The sequence below is a fragment of the Equus asinus genome, chromosome 2, assembly GCF_041296235.1.
Source record: "Equus asinus isolate D_3611 breed Donkey chromosome 2, EquAss-T2T_v2, whole genome shotgun sequence".
NCBI classification, from domain to species: Eukaryota; Metazoa; Chordata; class Mammalia; order Perissodactyla; family Equidae; genus Equus; species Equus asinus.
In genome coordinates, this window is record NC_091791.1 from 101,147,175 (window position 1) to 101,163,833 (window position 16,659).

Genomic DNA, 16,659 nt, shown 5'->3' on the forward strand with positions numbered 1-16,659 from the left:
GGAGGAGGAGCCGAGTTGCTCCGCGGATGGGACAACAGGCAGCGTTCAGGGCTGAGAAGCAGCTTCCAGGGAGGCAGGCCCAGCTGCGAGGGTCTGGGGTGGGCGGGTGGAGGTGGGCAGTGTGTGGGGTGTGGGGGGCGTGCGGGTGGTGAGTTGGGGGTAGGGAGTGGGTGGCAGGGGTGAGGACTGCTACCCGCTCCTGCCTCCCCTCCATCCCCCATCTCTCCAGCTGCCAGTGGAGGAGGACAGGCGTCCTCACAGAAAGAAGAGGGGAGGGGAGCAGGCGAAGGGTGAAGAAGGAGGCAGGGGTGAGAGGCTGGTGAGAGGCAGGCGAGGCTGAAGGGATGGGGAGAGAGAGAGGATGGGGAGAGATGGGCAGAAGAGAGCCCCTGCGCCCTTCCACCTGGTCTGCACGGTCCACAGGCCTGACACAGAGCTGGCCTGTGGGAGCAGCCTGGCACCGTGGAACCAGCCCTAAGCCAGGTGCCGGGTGACCTGGGTGCTAGTCCTGACTCTGGATGTGGCTGGAGAGGTGTGCTTCTCCATGACGCTAGAGCTGCTCCATCAGCCTTTTGCAGAATGACAGCCCATGAAAAACTATGTTCTGGGAACACCAAATAATACCATGTCTCCATCTTGGAGATTCTCAGTGCACAGTGGATATTAAAGGTTGCGAGGAGTCCTGTAGGAGAATATCCTGTTGTACTTGGAATCTGTGTAACGAAGCACTTTCCAAAACATTTAATGACAGCCTCCCCGCCCCTTTTTGCATAATATCTATTAACATCTTCTGTGTTCCAGTTACTATTGCAACATAATAAACCATCCCAAAACTTAGTGGCATAAAACAACCATTTTATTATGCTCACAGTTTCTGTGGGTCAGAAATTTGAACAGGACACAAAGGGGATGGTTTGTCTCTGTGCTGTTTGGGCCTCATCTGAAAAGACTTGAGGGCTCGGGGTAACTCTCTGTCTGGAGGCCAATTTCACTCCTGTGCTTGGCGGGTGACGCTGGCTGTGGGTGGACCCTCAGCCGGTGCAGAGCTGAAGCATCTCCACGTGGCCTGTCCACGCGCCTCAGGGTAATCGAACTGCTTACATGGCGGGTCAGGGCTCCGAGGCGAATATTCCAAGAGACCCAGGCTGAAGCTGGATGTCTCTTATGACTTAGACTTGAGTGTCAGAGTCACATTAAGAAGAGCACATGGGATGGGAGATTGTCATGGTCATCTTTGGAGAATACCATCTGCCACTCTTTGGGAAATGGTGGGCTAAAGCCGTGAGGACGTCTAAGGACCTTTGGAAATCTGAGATGCCACCAGGCCTCCGGCCTCTGGGTTCTGCATCCCTGCGCCCTCTCTCACACCCGGGCCCAAAGAGCCACTTCCAGGTGCCCCCATGCCGCCCCTGGCCTTGCTCCTCCCCTGCCGTGTGGCTTCACATGGCCCTGTAGATCATTGCAGGCTACAGGAAGCCCATGAGGGCTGTGACTTCACGCAGGCCGGTGGGCCCCACAGTTTCCTTGTTGCTCCGATTTTGCAGTCCCTTTGGGTTGACTGCTCATTTCTTCCTTTTAAGAGAGGTTTGGCTGGGAACCTCGGGAAGGACAAGATTGACCAAGTCCTTCTGGAAGGTCTGTCTCAAATCTGCTTTGGGGAGGCCATTTCTCCCTGACTGTCTCATATCCTTTGTCCAATTTTCCCTGCTTCTAAATCCACGTCCTTTCCCACAAGATCCTCTTTTCCTGAATCAGTCAACCCAGGTACAGCTGTGGTGACCAGCATAACTTACGCCAGTTAATTAGTGAGGAGAGAATATGGAGCATAAAGGAGAGAAGCGCAGGGGATGGCGCCTGGGAAGACGCTGAGGCAGCGAGGAGCAAGGCCAGCTCGGGCATTTGAACGTGGTTCATGGTTAGGATGTGGAGAATTGCGGTGGAGAGGTGAGAGACGAGGCTCCTGGAGTAAACCCCTGAGGTCCTGTAGATCTTGTTGAAGCTTTTGGATTTTATCATAAGAGTAACCAGAGGAGGCTCTTAGAGAGGGATGTGACTCGATGATGACTTTCTTTTGAAAAGACCCCTCTGGTTGCTGGAGGAGAGTGGACGTGACAGTGGATGTGGACGGCTGGGAGGTTGTTTTGGTGTTGACGTAGAAATGGAAAGAGTGGATGCCCTGGACAGATATTTAGGAGGCAGAGCCTGGCTTTGGCAATTGTGTGGTGTTTTTCTGGCAGAGGGAATCTTGGAGAAGGACCAGTTTGAGCAACCTCTGAATCATAGCTGTAGTTGGATGTAAAGGTCTGGCGTTCAGAGAAGGGGCTAGGGCTGAGTACATAGTCATAGGAGTCAGCTCCCTGCAAATGGTGTGCGAAAGCTGTGGAGAGGACGAGCTTGCCCAAGGAGAGGGTACGGGGAGGAGAAAGGGACCCCACAGTGGGGAGGTGCCAAGTGCTGTGTAAGGATTTTGTGTGAACACGGTCTCAGCTTAAGAACCTTACCAAGATCCTGAGTGTCTTCAACTTATCCAAATCCGGGTGGAGCCCGCTGAGTCTCTGGTCATTCGGCTGGTGCCTGAGCATGGACCAGCCTCCCCAGGGGTCTCTGCCCGTCCCCTTCTCTGGAGAGAGAGGACGAGACGTGAGGTGAGAGCCTCCTGAGACTGAAAGATCAAGAGGTCTGGGCCTTGTCCATGTTTCTGGAGACTTCTGCTATGTCAAAGAAGAGTGATTCCGAAACATGGTTACAGAAGTTGTGGCAAATTTAAAGCACTCTTTATTTGGAAATAATTTCAAGCTTACAGACAATATACAAAAATAAAACTAGTACAAACACACCTGTAACCCTTTACCCCGATTCACCTCCCATTAACATTTTACCCATTTATTTACTTTATTGTTTTCTTCCCCCTTCCTCTTCCTCTATCATCCATTTATCTATCTATCTATCTATCTATCTATCCATCCATTATCTATCTATTTATCTGTCTCTATCATCTGTCTATCTGTCTATTTATCTCTCTCTTTCTCTCTATCCATCTATCTCTATCATCTCTCTCTCTATGTATCTATCTGTCTATCATCTATCTATCTGTCTAATCTAATTTCCATGCATGCATGCATGCATCCATCCATCCATCCATCCATCTATCCATCCATATATCACCTATCTATCTAATTTCTTTTCTGAGCCATTTGAGGGTAAGTTATATACATCATGGCCCTTTATCCCTAAATATTTCAGTGTGTATTTCCTAAGAATAGGGATATTCTTGTACATAACCATAGTATAGTTGTAAACTTTAGTAAATTTAACATTGATACAATACTTTTATAACATCTACTATTTGTAATCCAATTTTGTCAGTTGACTCAACAATGTCCTTAATAGCATTTCCCCTCTCCATATAGGATCCAGCCTAGGGTCAAGGTTTAAATGTCATGTCTCTTTAGCCGTGTTTAATCTGGCACATTCCTCAGCTTTCTTTGTCTTATGTGACATTGGCATTTTTGAAGGAATACAGCTTGCCCCTCCCCGCTCTTAACAGAATGCGCCTAATTTTGTGTTTGCCTGCTGTTTCCTGATGATTAGATTAGGGTTTGCATGCTTGGCTGGAGTACTGCACAGGTGATAATGTGTGCTTCTCAAGGTATCACAACTAGAGACACATGACACCCATCTGTCTCTCATCGATGATGTTAATTTTGATCACCCAGTCTTGGTGTTATCTGATTTTTTCATTGTATGGTACAATCATTATTTTCTCCTTGCAACTAATATGCAATTTATGGGGGAATACTGTAAGACCATATAAATATCCTGTTCCCCAGCAAAACGTCCCCCTAGCTTTAGCATCCACTGATGCTTCTCGCCTGGTCCAGTCTTTACCATGACGGTTGCAAAATGATGATTTTCCAGCTCTAGTGCTCTCACCACGTTTAATAGTTGACCCTCACTGTTCTGTTTTACCCAAGAGTCCTTCCTGTCCCCTGCTTATTTATAGCATTTTCCTATTTGTTATCAGCATGGACTCCTGAATTCCTCTTTTTTCCAATGGCTTATAATTCAAGACCGTAGTTAATGTATTACACTCAGCTTAACTGCTTAATTACTGTTGTGATCAAATTGTTCTAGATTTAGTCAGTGGCTGTCTCTTGAGGCTGGGTCCCATGTCCTTATAACATGCGCCCATCATTTTTTGAGTGCTTATTTTCTGGCATAACAGGATGTTCCAGGCTCGTCTTGTACTGGCCCTGCCGCAGGCCTGGAACCAGACTTTTCTTTAAGGAGTCTGGTTCCTTTTAGTGGAGAATGGTATTAGAAACCAAGATCTGAGCACTAGGTGTGCTCATTGCTACTGGGATGTCTTTGCTTCTTGGAATTGTGGTGTGTTTAAAATATCGACATAAATTATGTTTTTATAAAGATACAATATAGTAGAATGTGCTATTCTCAAGAGAATGACCAGATTTATAGAACCACATTATTTCATACTGCACTGTGGTTCTGTCCTGGGGTGTTGAAGCTGAGCGAGGATCATCTTCGTCTATCCATCCAGTCAGCTGGTATCTGAGACGGTACCACGAGCCTCACTGGGGAGAATTCAACAGTCTGAGGTTGAAGCACATTGTGATTGTAAAGTCAAAGACAAATGGCCCTTCTGTGTCATATCCCCAGATCTCTCATTGCAGCCACCTCCTGATTACAGGGTTAGTGTTTGAATACTACAGTCATGTGTCACTCATAGTGACGGGGATGTGTTCTGAGAAATGCATCATTAGGTGACTTTGTCGTTGTGAAAACATCGTAGAGTGCACTTACACAAACCCAGATGGTATAGCCTACTGCGTACCTAGGCAAATGGTACTAGTCTTATGGGACCACAGTCATATACGTCGTCCATCACTGATCAAACGCTGTTATGCAGTGCGTGACTGTATTGGTTACAAAAGTACCTTTTCAACTGCAAGTGCCCACTATTGTTTACCTGCTCTGTGACCTTGTTGTCCTGGCCTACAGCTGACCAGAGATGCTGGTGCCTTCCCTCCATTGGGCACCTCTGTCCAGCTGGTCTCCCAACTGTAGGTCTTTTCCTTGGCTCCTTTGAGCTTCCCCCTTTTCCTATAAACAGTTGTGAAACACGCTGTCCCTCCTGAGCTGAGCCCAGTCAATGCCAGAGAAGGGCTCAGATCATCTCTGATGCTGAAGGTGGCCAGAGTCTTGTGTTTGAGAAAAACCATTTGTGTTAATCTGTTCCTTGTTGTAGCTTATTCTATTTTTGAAAACTGTGGGCTCCCCCTCTGACCTGAAGTGCCCTGGGCCTCAGAGCTGCAAATCTGTAGGTTTCCCAAGGCGGGAGTGGGGCCACCGCACCCCAGGATGCCCTGCAGGCCTCACCCCAGCAGGGAGAGGTTGGATATTGGGTCTGGAGGAAGGTACTTAAGCAGCCCGTTACAAGGAGCATCTTCGAGTCAACCCAGAAAGCTTTTATTGAGTTGCAGCTCTATGGTCTGAGTGCAATGGGGAGGCAAGAGTAAGTCCAATTCCTGCCTCAAGGACCCTCACTGTGGTGGGGAAATGAGCTCAACCCACTGGATTAAACAGGCGATGGCTTCTGCTTTCAGGAGAGAGCGCAGTTACCCTGTCCATCCAAAGAGGAGAGAAGTCCCTTCCTGGAGGGGTGGCATGCCACTGGGAACCTGAGGATGAGTAAGAGGAGGAGGGGAGGGGAGGGAGGATGGAGAGGTGAGGTTGAAGGTGGGCCTGGGGAATCAAGCCTCGCCTTCACAGATGTGGCACCTTGCAAAGTCTCCCTTGCTGGCTGAGGCTGAGGCTGCGAACGCTGGTGTTAACTGGAGAGTAGAGCAGCCAGATGGCTGTGGGGATTGGAATCCTCCCCTTGTGGGTACTTGCTGGCACCTGGGATGGGACCTATGCTCTGGGTGTGTCCATTGCCCAATGCAGTGACCTTGGGGTGAATTCAAGGCCAAAGTCAGCAGTCCCAGGAGAGTACTTGCCGCCACTAACCCTGTAGGGCAGGCATCAGGAGAGGAGCTCCTGACAAAGATGGGATTAAGGTGGGAGCCAGCCAGGAAGGACATTTCTCCACTGGATACCTATAGAGCCAATCCAAGAACACGAATAATTGACGGGTCTGAGGAGGAGAGCTGCTCTAATTTCAAAACAACTTCTTGTCTTCAGTCTGGTTTAAGAGCAGGCCTGCTGCAGCCAGATTCTGGGAACAAGAATCTGTTTCTTCTCAGCCATGCTCCAACCTCAGGGCCTTTGCATGTGCTGGTCCCTCTTCCTGGATCCCCCTTTCACCTAATACACGCAGCCCCCCTCCCTCATCTCCTCCAAGTCCTTGCTCATCTGTTACCTTCTCTGTGAGGCTTCCCTGACCCCCTTGCACAAAATTGCAGCCCATTCCCACGCTGGCATTTTCTCTCTTTTCCTCTGTTTTTCTCCATTGCACTTACTGACGCTTGACGTGCCGCATGTTTCACTTACTTATTTTAACTGTCTGTCTCTCTCTTCCTTCCCCCACTGCACGTCCTAGAATGCCCACTCCACAGGGATGGGGATATTTGATCCATAGTAGGTCCTCAATAAATATTTGTTGATAGACATACAACCTCTTTGAGCAAACGGACCAGCCTGGCCTGTCTGAGCCCTGCATTGAGCAGCACCACCGGGTGACATTGTGATCTGGGAGTGTGGGTGGCCTCAGCAACCTTGGCAAAGGGCCTCAGGAGAAAACACAGTAGAAAGTCTCTTTCCTGGTGGCTGATGCTCAACACTCAGTAAATTTCCATCTCGAATTCACGGCCACTTGCAAGAGCTGTTTGCAAATGTAGCTGTGTTCCGAGGCACCCCATCCTCCCTGGCTGATGCTGGGGGCGGGGAGCTTCCGCTGGCCCGTGCTTCTTGTCCGAGCCCATTGTCTCAAGGGGGCTTTGTCTCCTGCAGAAGATGTACTTTGCATCCTCAAACTCGGGCCCAGATCACGGAGGCATGCCACAGCTCTGCAGTCAGTTATTATTCTAGACTGTTGAGTTCACGTGTGAGATGGAAATTTCTGAGTAGTGATTGGCAAGGCTCGTAAGAAATGTGTCTTCAGAAGTTGGCCACCTGTGCCAGTCGTGGGTGAAGCAGGGCTTCCTGTGGAACAAATGCAGACTTCATAGATCATCGCAAGCGCAGGAGCCTTCATTTATGTTCAGATCCCAGTATTTTCTTTGCTTGAGATATAATAAAACATCTCAGAAGGGGAGGGCGAAGAGGCAAGCTGAGTGACATAACATGCTTTCAGGGGGCCCCGTTAAGACTCAGGGACTGTGGTTATTATGCGTTGGCCAGTATGTAGATTAGATCAGGGGTGGGCAAGCTTTTTCTCAAAAGGGCCAGATTGTAAATATTTTCAGCTTTACGAGCCCTGAAGTTTCTGTTACAACTATTCGACTGAGCCACGGTAGCATGAAAGCAGCCGTGGGCAATATACACAAACGAGCATGCCTATATTCCAATAAAACTTTATTTACAAAAGTAGGTGACAGCCTGGATTTGGCCTAAGGACTACAGTTCGACCCCTGGATTTGATTGTTGTTCGGCAATTATTTACTCCTTTCTCCCTTCCTCCCGCACCTTGACTTTGGGCTCGATTGTGTACCTTTCTTTGGTCAAAGGATGTTAACAGACTTGAAATGTGCTTGTGCGGTTGGCCCTGCCGTCCTAGGCTTCTATCATTGCTGTGAGAAGATCACAGCCTGGAGAGCCCATTGGTCAGAGGGTGATAAGAGAAACATGGGACAGCTCAGCCTAGATCAGCCGATGTCCAGTTGACCCACAAACACGTGAAAGAAAACATGACTATTGATTTAAGTCACTGAGCTTTTGGGTGATTTCTTACACGGCCTTATTGTGCCAATAGCTGATTGACCCAGCCGGGTATCTCCTTATCGTGTCAACACAACTCAACAAAGAGCATCATCTTCTCTCCCAAACCTGCCCCTCCTGCTTCTTCCCTCCTTCATATGCCCAGTAACCCAGGTGTGGTCCAACCCCTTATCTAGGGGCCACAGTCATGGGATCAGGCTCCAGGTTCTGTTTGCTCTGCCCTTCTCCTTTCTCTTACAGCGGTTCAGTACTTTTTATACCTCCCACTCCCACACTTCGTCGTCATCTGCAGTATCGCTGCTACAGCCTTCCAACGGGCTCCCTTTCTCTGGTCTCTGGTCTTTCCAATACAGTCCTCATGTCACTCCCAGAGCCAGCTTCCTGGAACAACTGTTGAACCACTTCATTTCCCTCTGAAAAAGCCAGGGATGGCTCCCCTATCATTTCTATCAAGGAGTTTAAAATCTGAGATGTCGGGAGGAACAAAGATGGAGGAATAGATTACTTTTAGCAAAGCTTCCCTGGGGTCCTGGCCTCTTCATCCCCCGTTCCATCTTGCCCAGCGGTAGATTTCTCCCTCTGTCACCTTCTCCGTGCCACTTGACAGCTGGGCTGTGGACCCCAGCTCTGCTGCATCCGGAGGGGTCTGGCAGCCTTCCACGATGTTCAGGCAGCAGAGCTCAGAGACCCGAGCTCCCCAAAGGCCCTCTGCCAAGTCACTCCGAGGGCCAGGTCTAAAGGCACCAGGCGACTCTCCCAGACGTCATGGCTGTCACTTCCTTTTAGACTTCCTGACTTCGCTGGTCAGCCCAGCAGGCGATGGGATGGTGAGATGAGGCAGAACAGTGTCCTCTCCTCGACTCTGGACTTATACACCCCACTGCCTACTGCACATCTCCACAGGGGTGTCTAATTGGCTCTCAAACATACTGTGTCCAAACATGAGCTCCTGATCTTGTCTCACGAATTTGCTCCTTCTAGAACCCTCCTCATCTCTCTTACTGGCAGCTGTATCCTTCCCGTATTTGAGGCACAAAATCTTGGAATCATCCTTGACACCTCTCTTTCTCTCACACCTCATCTTTAATATGTCAGGAAATCTTTTCAACTCTATTTTTTAAATGTATCCAGAATCCAGCCACTTCTCACACTTTTCACTGTTACCGCTGTGGTCCACACCACCATCATCTCTCCTATGAGTTACTGCAACGGCGTCCTAACAGGGTTCTTCTCTTTTATTCTGTCCCCCTTTAGTCTCAACACAGAAGCCAGTATTAAAACCCATGTCAGATCATGATGCTTCCCTGCTCGAACTCATTTGTCATCTCCCTCCTTCCCTGGCTCTACCTTCCTTCTCTGTTCTCATCTCCTATTACTCTTTCCCTTCCTCCACTCCAGCTGTTCTGGCCTCTAAGCTGTTCCTGGAACATGCCAGGCACACACCTGCCACAGGGCCTTTGCATGTGCTGTGCCTCAGAGCTCTGTCTCCATTGCTCACTCTCTCTCTCTCTCTTTTGAGCTTTGCATTCAAATGCCACCTACTCAGGTCACACTATCTAAACTTCAGTTCCCCTCTATACTTCATTCCCTCTTTCCCTGTTTTCTTTTCTCCTTTGCATTTATCACTAACATACCACATATTTTACTTTTTTCTCTTGTTTATTGTCTATCTCCTTGACTAGAATAAAAGCTCCCTGAATGTGTTAGTCCATTCAGGCTGCTGTAACAAACTACCATGGGCTGGGGGCTTAAACAGCAGACATTTGTTTCTCACAGTTCTGGAGGCGGGGGAGTCCCAGATCAAGGCCCCGGCAGGTTCCGTCTGGTGAGAGCCGGCTTCCTGTTCCTAGATGCCATCTTCTCCTACTGTCCTCACGTGCTGGAAGGCTCAGGGAGCTCTCTGGGGCCTCGTTTATGAAAGCACTGCTCCCATTCCTGAGGGTTCCCCCTCATGACCTGCTCAGCTCCCAGAGGCCCCACCTCCTAGCACCTCGCACTGGGGGTTAGGGTTTCAACAGATGAATTTCGAGGGAAAACAAACATTCTGCCTCCAGCCCTGAGCATCTTAGTCTGGTTTCCCAGAAGCAGCCCTGGAGGTGAGGATCTGTGTGTAAGTGATTTATTACGAAAGTTCTCCTGGGAGAATCCCATAGGAGGCGGGGTGGGGGTGGGGTGGGGGCTGTCGAACAAGGAGGGGAACTAGTCGGGGGTCTGTGTGATTTCAAGGAGGTCCCAGCCTCAAGCGGATCCCGGGGTGGGTGGGGGGAGCTCTGGAGCGCAAATTCCATCTCAGAGTTTTCCTCTTACACAAGCCAGTCACACCGTGTGTGTGTGTGTGTGTGTGTGTGTGTGTGTAGGAGGAACATGAACTCCCAGAGTGGCCTTCTGAAGGTCACAGGTGCCATCCTTTGAAACCAAAGCGCCCAGAAGCTGGGGATGGATGCACAGACCAATACAGGGCTCTGAGGTGGGGCATTTACTGAGTCTGCTCTGATGGGGAGAAGGCAGTGAACACTCATTGAAGCTCTACTTTGTAACAGGAGCTTTATAGCCATTATCTTATTTAATTATCCATTATCTTTTTTAATTGTCAGAAAAGAAAAAGAAAAACCCGGTGAAGTACCCATTTCTTCCATTTTACAGAAGAGGAAATGGAGTCCCAGACGGGATGACAGACTGCTCCACTCACCGAGTGCCAGAGCCACCCCAGTTCGAGCGCAGAGCTCTCTGGGGTGAAGCCCTGTGCTCTTCCCACCAGCCCATTATCGTCCCCAAAGGAGGAAGTTAAAAACCAGGTTACAAGGTGGTAGAGAGAGGAGGGAATCCTGCTGGGGGATTCTTTATTCTTAAAATGCAAAACTTAGCTCTGAGCATCTGAGAGGCGGAGGGAAGGGAGTTCTGTTGGTTTTGTTCTCGTCCATATCCATGGCATCCAGCCAGCGCCTGGCGCATCGCGGGTGCTCGGTAGATGTTTGCTGAATGAGAGAGTGGGCGAATGGGTAGGGATCCAGAGATCAGACGTGTCCACCCGAGTCGGGTGGGCACCACGAGGTAAAGGCCACCCTGGCAGGTGGCACGTGGCTTCTGGGCAGCGTGGTGTCTGGTAAAAGGGCTTGGTGGGGGAAGTGGTTTGAGGGAAGGAGGTCCAGCCTGGAGTAGCAGGTGGACATCTCAGTGGCCGGGTGGAAGTCAGGGCTGGGAGGACCAGAAGAGGCAGCTGTCAGAGATCCGGGTGGGCAGTCATCAGAAAGGCCTGTGGCAGCAAAGAGCAAGGCTCGCTCAGACACCGGGCCCCAGGCCTGCAGGGCCTGCAAGGTCAGTGCACCCCTGGGGTCCCAGGCCTGGGAGAGCCAGTGTTTAAACAGGATCTGGGAGCAGGAACATGTCAGGAGGGCAGCCCCTAGATTGGGGGCCCAAGTCAGAGCAGAATCAACAATCTGGCTAGCGGGACTAGAGGTTCCCTGCCTGAGAAGTGTGCTAGCACCTCCCAGTTCCCACTGATGGGGACAGACACCCGCACTGGGCTGGGCCTGCAGTGGGGCGGGTGGACCACCGTGTGCCACCCCCAGTTCGGCACGGAGCTTCCTTCTCCAGGCCGGTTCCTCCCCTCCTGCGTTTGGACTTCATCTGATCTCTGCTGAGAGCTGCAGTGGCGGGTGGCCACCCCCCACGCCCACGGTGCCTGCAGGATGGGTGCTCTCCCCAAAGCAGCCTACAGTTCTTGCCTCCCTTCCGCGCTGGGCAGCTCTCAGCCTGGTCTGCAGGGTCCGACCCTCATTCCTACATCGTGGGATCCCCATCTGTCTCTTCCCCTTCTCTTGGCAGTTGCACTGCCTGGCCCCTCTCCTTCCTATTTCCCTTGCTCTCTCGCCCCGTGATAGCCCTGAACGGCCTCCCGCCTCCGCACCACGCATCCATCAGGACATCCTATTCTTTCACGATGTGATATGCCTTTCCTGATGACACAGCCATCGTCTGCATTTCAAAAGCAAATTCAAAAACCTTTAGGAATGTTGCCATTGAGAATTCCCGAAGCCCGTATTTGTGTCATTCCGCAGATCCTCTGGGGAACCTTGTTCAAGACCACACTTTGAGAAAAGGCAGCTTGGACCCCTTCCCTGAGCACTTCCTTTCCTCATAACCAGACTTCTGCTGGAGAAGCTTCTGTCTTTCGGGGCCTTTGCCGGCTTCTGGCCACAGGTCAACTGATAAACTTCCGGGCTGTCCCAAGGTCTCTGCAACCTCATCCTGACCTCCCAAGCATTTCTCCTGATCCCTCACTTAAGGATGGAGCCAGGTCCCTGGCCTGCAGTTTCCCTTCCCCCATGTTAATGTGTCTTTATCTGTCCTCTTTCATTGAGTACAAAGGGCTTACACAAAAATATAGGTAGAAGAAAATTTCTAGAAGGACACATGAGGAAATGACAACGGTGGCTGCCTCTCGGGCCTGGGAGAGGAATCCGGGGAAATTGCTGTCTTCTTTTATTACCTTTGTCACTGCTGGAATATTTGCCATGAGCACATCCATAACCTCTATGGCTTAAAATGCACCCCATCCTCGTTTCTTTGTCGACCACCTTCTAAAAGGGAGGGTCTGTGCCGTGCCTATGAGGAGAGGGCGCAAACACACAGCCTGTCTGCAAGGGAGATGAGAGCTGTGACAGAAGCTCCAGGGACAAGGGCACAAGAAGGAGCTGGTCTGTGAGGAGGACATACAGGAGCAAGCTGGGGCCAGGCTGAGAAGGGTACAAAGTCCAGGCTGAGTGGCTGGGACTTAAACAACCTGTGGCAACCTTTTCTTCCCAGAGAAAGACTGTAGTGAAACCACAGTAATTTGGAAGTGGGTGGAGAGGGCATTTTATTTTTTTATTTTTTATATTTTTTAGATTTTATTTTATTTTTTCTCCTTTTTCTCCCCAAAGCCCCCAAGTACATAGTTGTATATTCTTCGTTGTGGGTCCTTGTAGTTGTGGCATGTGGGACGCTGCCTCAGCGTGGTTTGATGAGCAGTGCCATGTCCGCGCCCAGGATTCGAACCAACGAAACACTGGGCCGCCTGCAGCGGAGCGCGCGAACTTAACCACTCGGCCACGGGGCCAGCCCCGAGAGGGCATTTTAAATTCCCACTTCATGCCTGATGACATATTCTAGTCTTTCTTGGCCCTCCTTCGCACTCTCTGTGCACCGCAAGACGATACCCTGTCTGGAGTTCTCTATTTTACATGTCTTGGAAATGGTAATCATCATCATGATAATTTCTCTCATTTATACAGCACCCTCAGGCTTATAAAATTCCTTCACATGCCTTTCATTTAATACACCCAATGACTAGTGAGTGAGGGCCGCGTGCCCATTTCACAGATGAAGGGCCCTGAAGCTTAGGCCATTTTGGAAAGTGGGGGAGCCAGTCTTCAGATTGAGACTGTGACCTCACACACCCTGGGCTCTCCTGCCTGGGTTGGGAGTAACTTGAAAACAGGATCCATATTTCATGCTTTCGAAATGCTATTTTTAGAATAACGGGTACAAATTGCAATCCACAAAATCTAATATGCAAAAAAAACTCCTGGCTTTATCTTTTTGTGACTTGTCCCTGAGCCCAGTCCTGATTCCAGAGCATGGTGGAAACAGCCCCGGGCAACTAGGAGCTCCTTTGCTTGTCCCCTGGAGTTGGGGTGCAAGGGCTGGGGTTGGGCTGTGCGCCATTCCTATGTCATTCCCCACCCACTATGGGAGGCCCTTCAGGTTGGAGAACTCTCCTTGTCCTTAAGGGCACCCAGCAGGTGCCGGCCTGCTCTGCTGAGCCGTGAAACTCGGAGATCAGCGAGGCCTGCCTGCCTGGACCCCACCGGTCAGCCAATTCTACTTTGGGTTGTTGCCATGTCTCCATTGCTCTCAGATTTTCTGAACCCGTCTGGCTTCTGTCACCTCCATCCTGCCAGGGGTGGGACAGAAACAGGCCCCAGTGCCCATGGACACACCTGCTTCTCAACGCTCTCTGCGTCCGCTCCAGGTCTCCTGGCCATAACCCTGGGCCTCACCTAGCCCATGTGCCCCAGCCTTGCTCTGACCTTCTACGTTCTCCAGAGCCCACTGCCTTTGCTAAAATCCTTCCCGTTGCCTCTAGGGCCTCAACTCAGAAGCCAGGAAAAGACTCATTTTCTCAGTCATTCTGCTTCCTTTTCTCTGCGGCAGAAGATGCCACATGCTACACCTGCTGGAATAGGGACAGGACCATGGGACACAAACAAATACAAGATTTGAAGGGGAAAAAAACTACCGTTAACAGTTCAAAATATGGTCTAAGCCCAGTGGCGGTGTGCTCATCGCAGAGTCAAATTTCTTGATTTTATTGACTATAAATCGCGCCAGCAGGTGTTGTGATAAACCAGCCTGGAGACAGAGTGCTTGAGTTTGAATCCGGCTCTCCCACTTACTTGCTGTGTGACCTGGTTCAAGTTACCTACCCTTTCTGTGCCTTGTTTTCCTCGTGCGTGAAATGGGAATAATAACAACTTTATAGAGTTGTTCTGAGGATTAAATAAACGAATGTATGGAAAGGCCAGGGAACAGCAACTGCACACAATAGGTGCCCAGTAAACATTAGCTGTTGTCATCGGGCATCAGGTCCCTGGGCTCAGTGAGAACCTGGGACACCTGCTCGGGAAGATGATGCACAGCCTGACCGAGGTTTGGGAGGATGTCCTGATACTGTCTGGCTTGGTGCCTCCCCGCCCTCTGCGTTTATCTCTAATCACTGTCATCAGGAGATTAAGCTGCCACTGTGTTTGGTCATGTAACAGGCACTGTGGTTTGGCATGGAAAGTACAGTCCCTCCGGGGACACATAACTTCATATTCACCAGCATCACATGAAGGAAGATGAAGTATTTATAATAAGAATCAAATTGATTTGCTTTCCAGAAGCACAAGCCATAGAATATCAAATAGAACGAAGATGAGTGGAAAGAAGCTGTGTCGCAGAGCCAGCCGGTACTGGGAGGTCGTCCGCTCGGTTCTTCCCGTGGTAAAGAACACAAGGCCTGGGGTGGGAGAAGTGGGAGGGATTTGCCCCGATTCCACCGGCTGGTAGCAGAGCTCGACCTCGGACCAGGTGGTCTGCTTCCCAGTATGCCTCTGACTTCATCCAGCCACCTCGGGTCTCCAGGATGCTCCAGCAAAGCCACGTCCACCCCTTCTTGGGCAGGCCGTTCCTCTCAATCCCTTTGTGCTTCTGTTTCCTGACAAACTGGGTGTAAAGAAACTCCGAGGTCCACTTGCCTGCCTGCCTCAGAGCCTAGGGCCAGTCTCAGCTCAACTCAGGGACCCTGGGCCCGGGGCAACTCATTTCATTTCTCTAAGCGTTCAATGGTTTCCCTTTTGAAAATGCGTAATGCAGCCTGACCTGCTGACTTCAAAGCGGAGTGAGGACCGGCATGTGACAGTGCACGCCAAGCGCTCAGCGTTTGAGTGGACATAAATGAGAAGCAGGCCGAGTTGACCCCTTGCTCGGCTGAGTTGACTCCACCATGCCTTTGAGATGTTAGCAATCAGTATGCAGCGGACAGCTGAAGCCTATTCTAAAAGCTTTGAGGACGTGTATCCTGGTCACCCCAAACCACGACGACGTCCACAGTTCCTGCCCCTGTGGGAGGAACAACTGATGGCAGTCACCAAACAAAGACGAGCCTTGGGGGCCTCTGCCCAACCCCCTCCTTCTGGCGTGTTCCCCCAACCGTGCATGCTTTGCTGTCACTGTCTCTTAACTAGAGACCACTAGATGAGGCTGGATCCTCTCCAGAAGGTTCTGGTTTAGTCTTTTAGGAAGTGGGCCCCTGGCTCCTTGTTTCTGAAAAATCTATGTGCCGCTTTCGAATACCTCCATGCCCACCCCAGGCCCGCAGGACCCGCCATGGCATCTGGGGCCCCCCACGCTGCACCTGCGTCTCCCTCTCATCAGACTGACCCCCGAATTGCACTTCGATCGTCGCTTTAGAGTTTGGGGCTGTGAAATCCAAGCTTGGAGGTAGGTTCAATCATTTCTTCAGGGGCACTTTTGAGGTCCCCTGAGCTTCCGTGTCCCAAGGAGTCACGAAAGAGGGACTGAGCCCTAGCCCTCATGTAGATAGAAGGACTACACTTATTAAGAAAACAAACAGCTTAGAGTGTTTTATTTTTTCTGATCCCAAAAGTAATACACGCTCATTGTTGCAATCTTGGAAAATACAGCAAAGGACAAAGTCAAAAGTCAAAATCATTTGTGATCTCAGATCACCACTTTGGTATATTTCCTCAGCTATTTTATTTTTTAAAGCAGACATGTGTATATGCATTTTATATATTTCAGTGGTGTGCTGGTAAACTAGCTCTCAAAAAAAAGAAAAATCCCTGGTTTGTAACATTCGCTGATCTCCATCTTGTCAATACTCCCACCACGGCTGACATTGAGCAACCAATAATTTAACAGCCGACTTTCAAAATTCCTGAAGATGTAACAATTGGCTCTCGAGGGCCAGTATGAATGAGCGCCAGCACGCCACTGTGGGACCGTGTGGGATGGAGCTGTGCACCCTAATTTCTTCCATTTAATATTGTGTTAGGAACAAGTTTGCAACCAACACTGTACTAATTGATTCAGGCAGGGTCATCAGTGGATGCACTGGATGAAAGCTTGTTGGAAACGGATATTCGCGCTGTTTCAAGCTATCACCTAACAGCTTACTTATTACCTGGAAGGGCATCAAAGTACCTTTCCCGGAGGAAA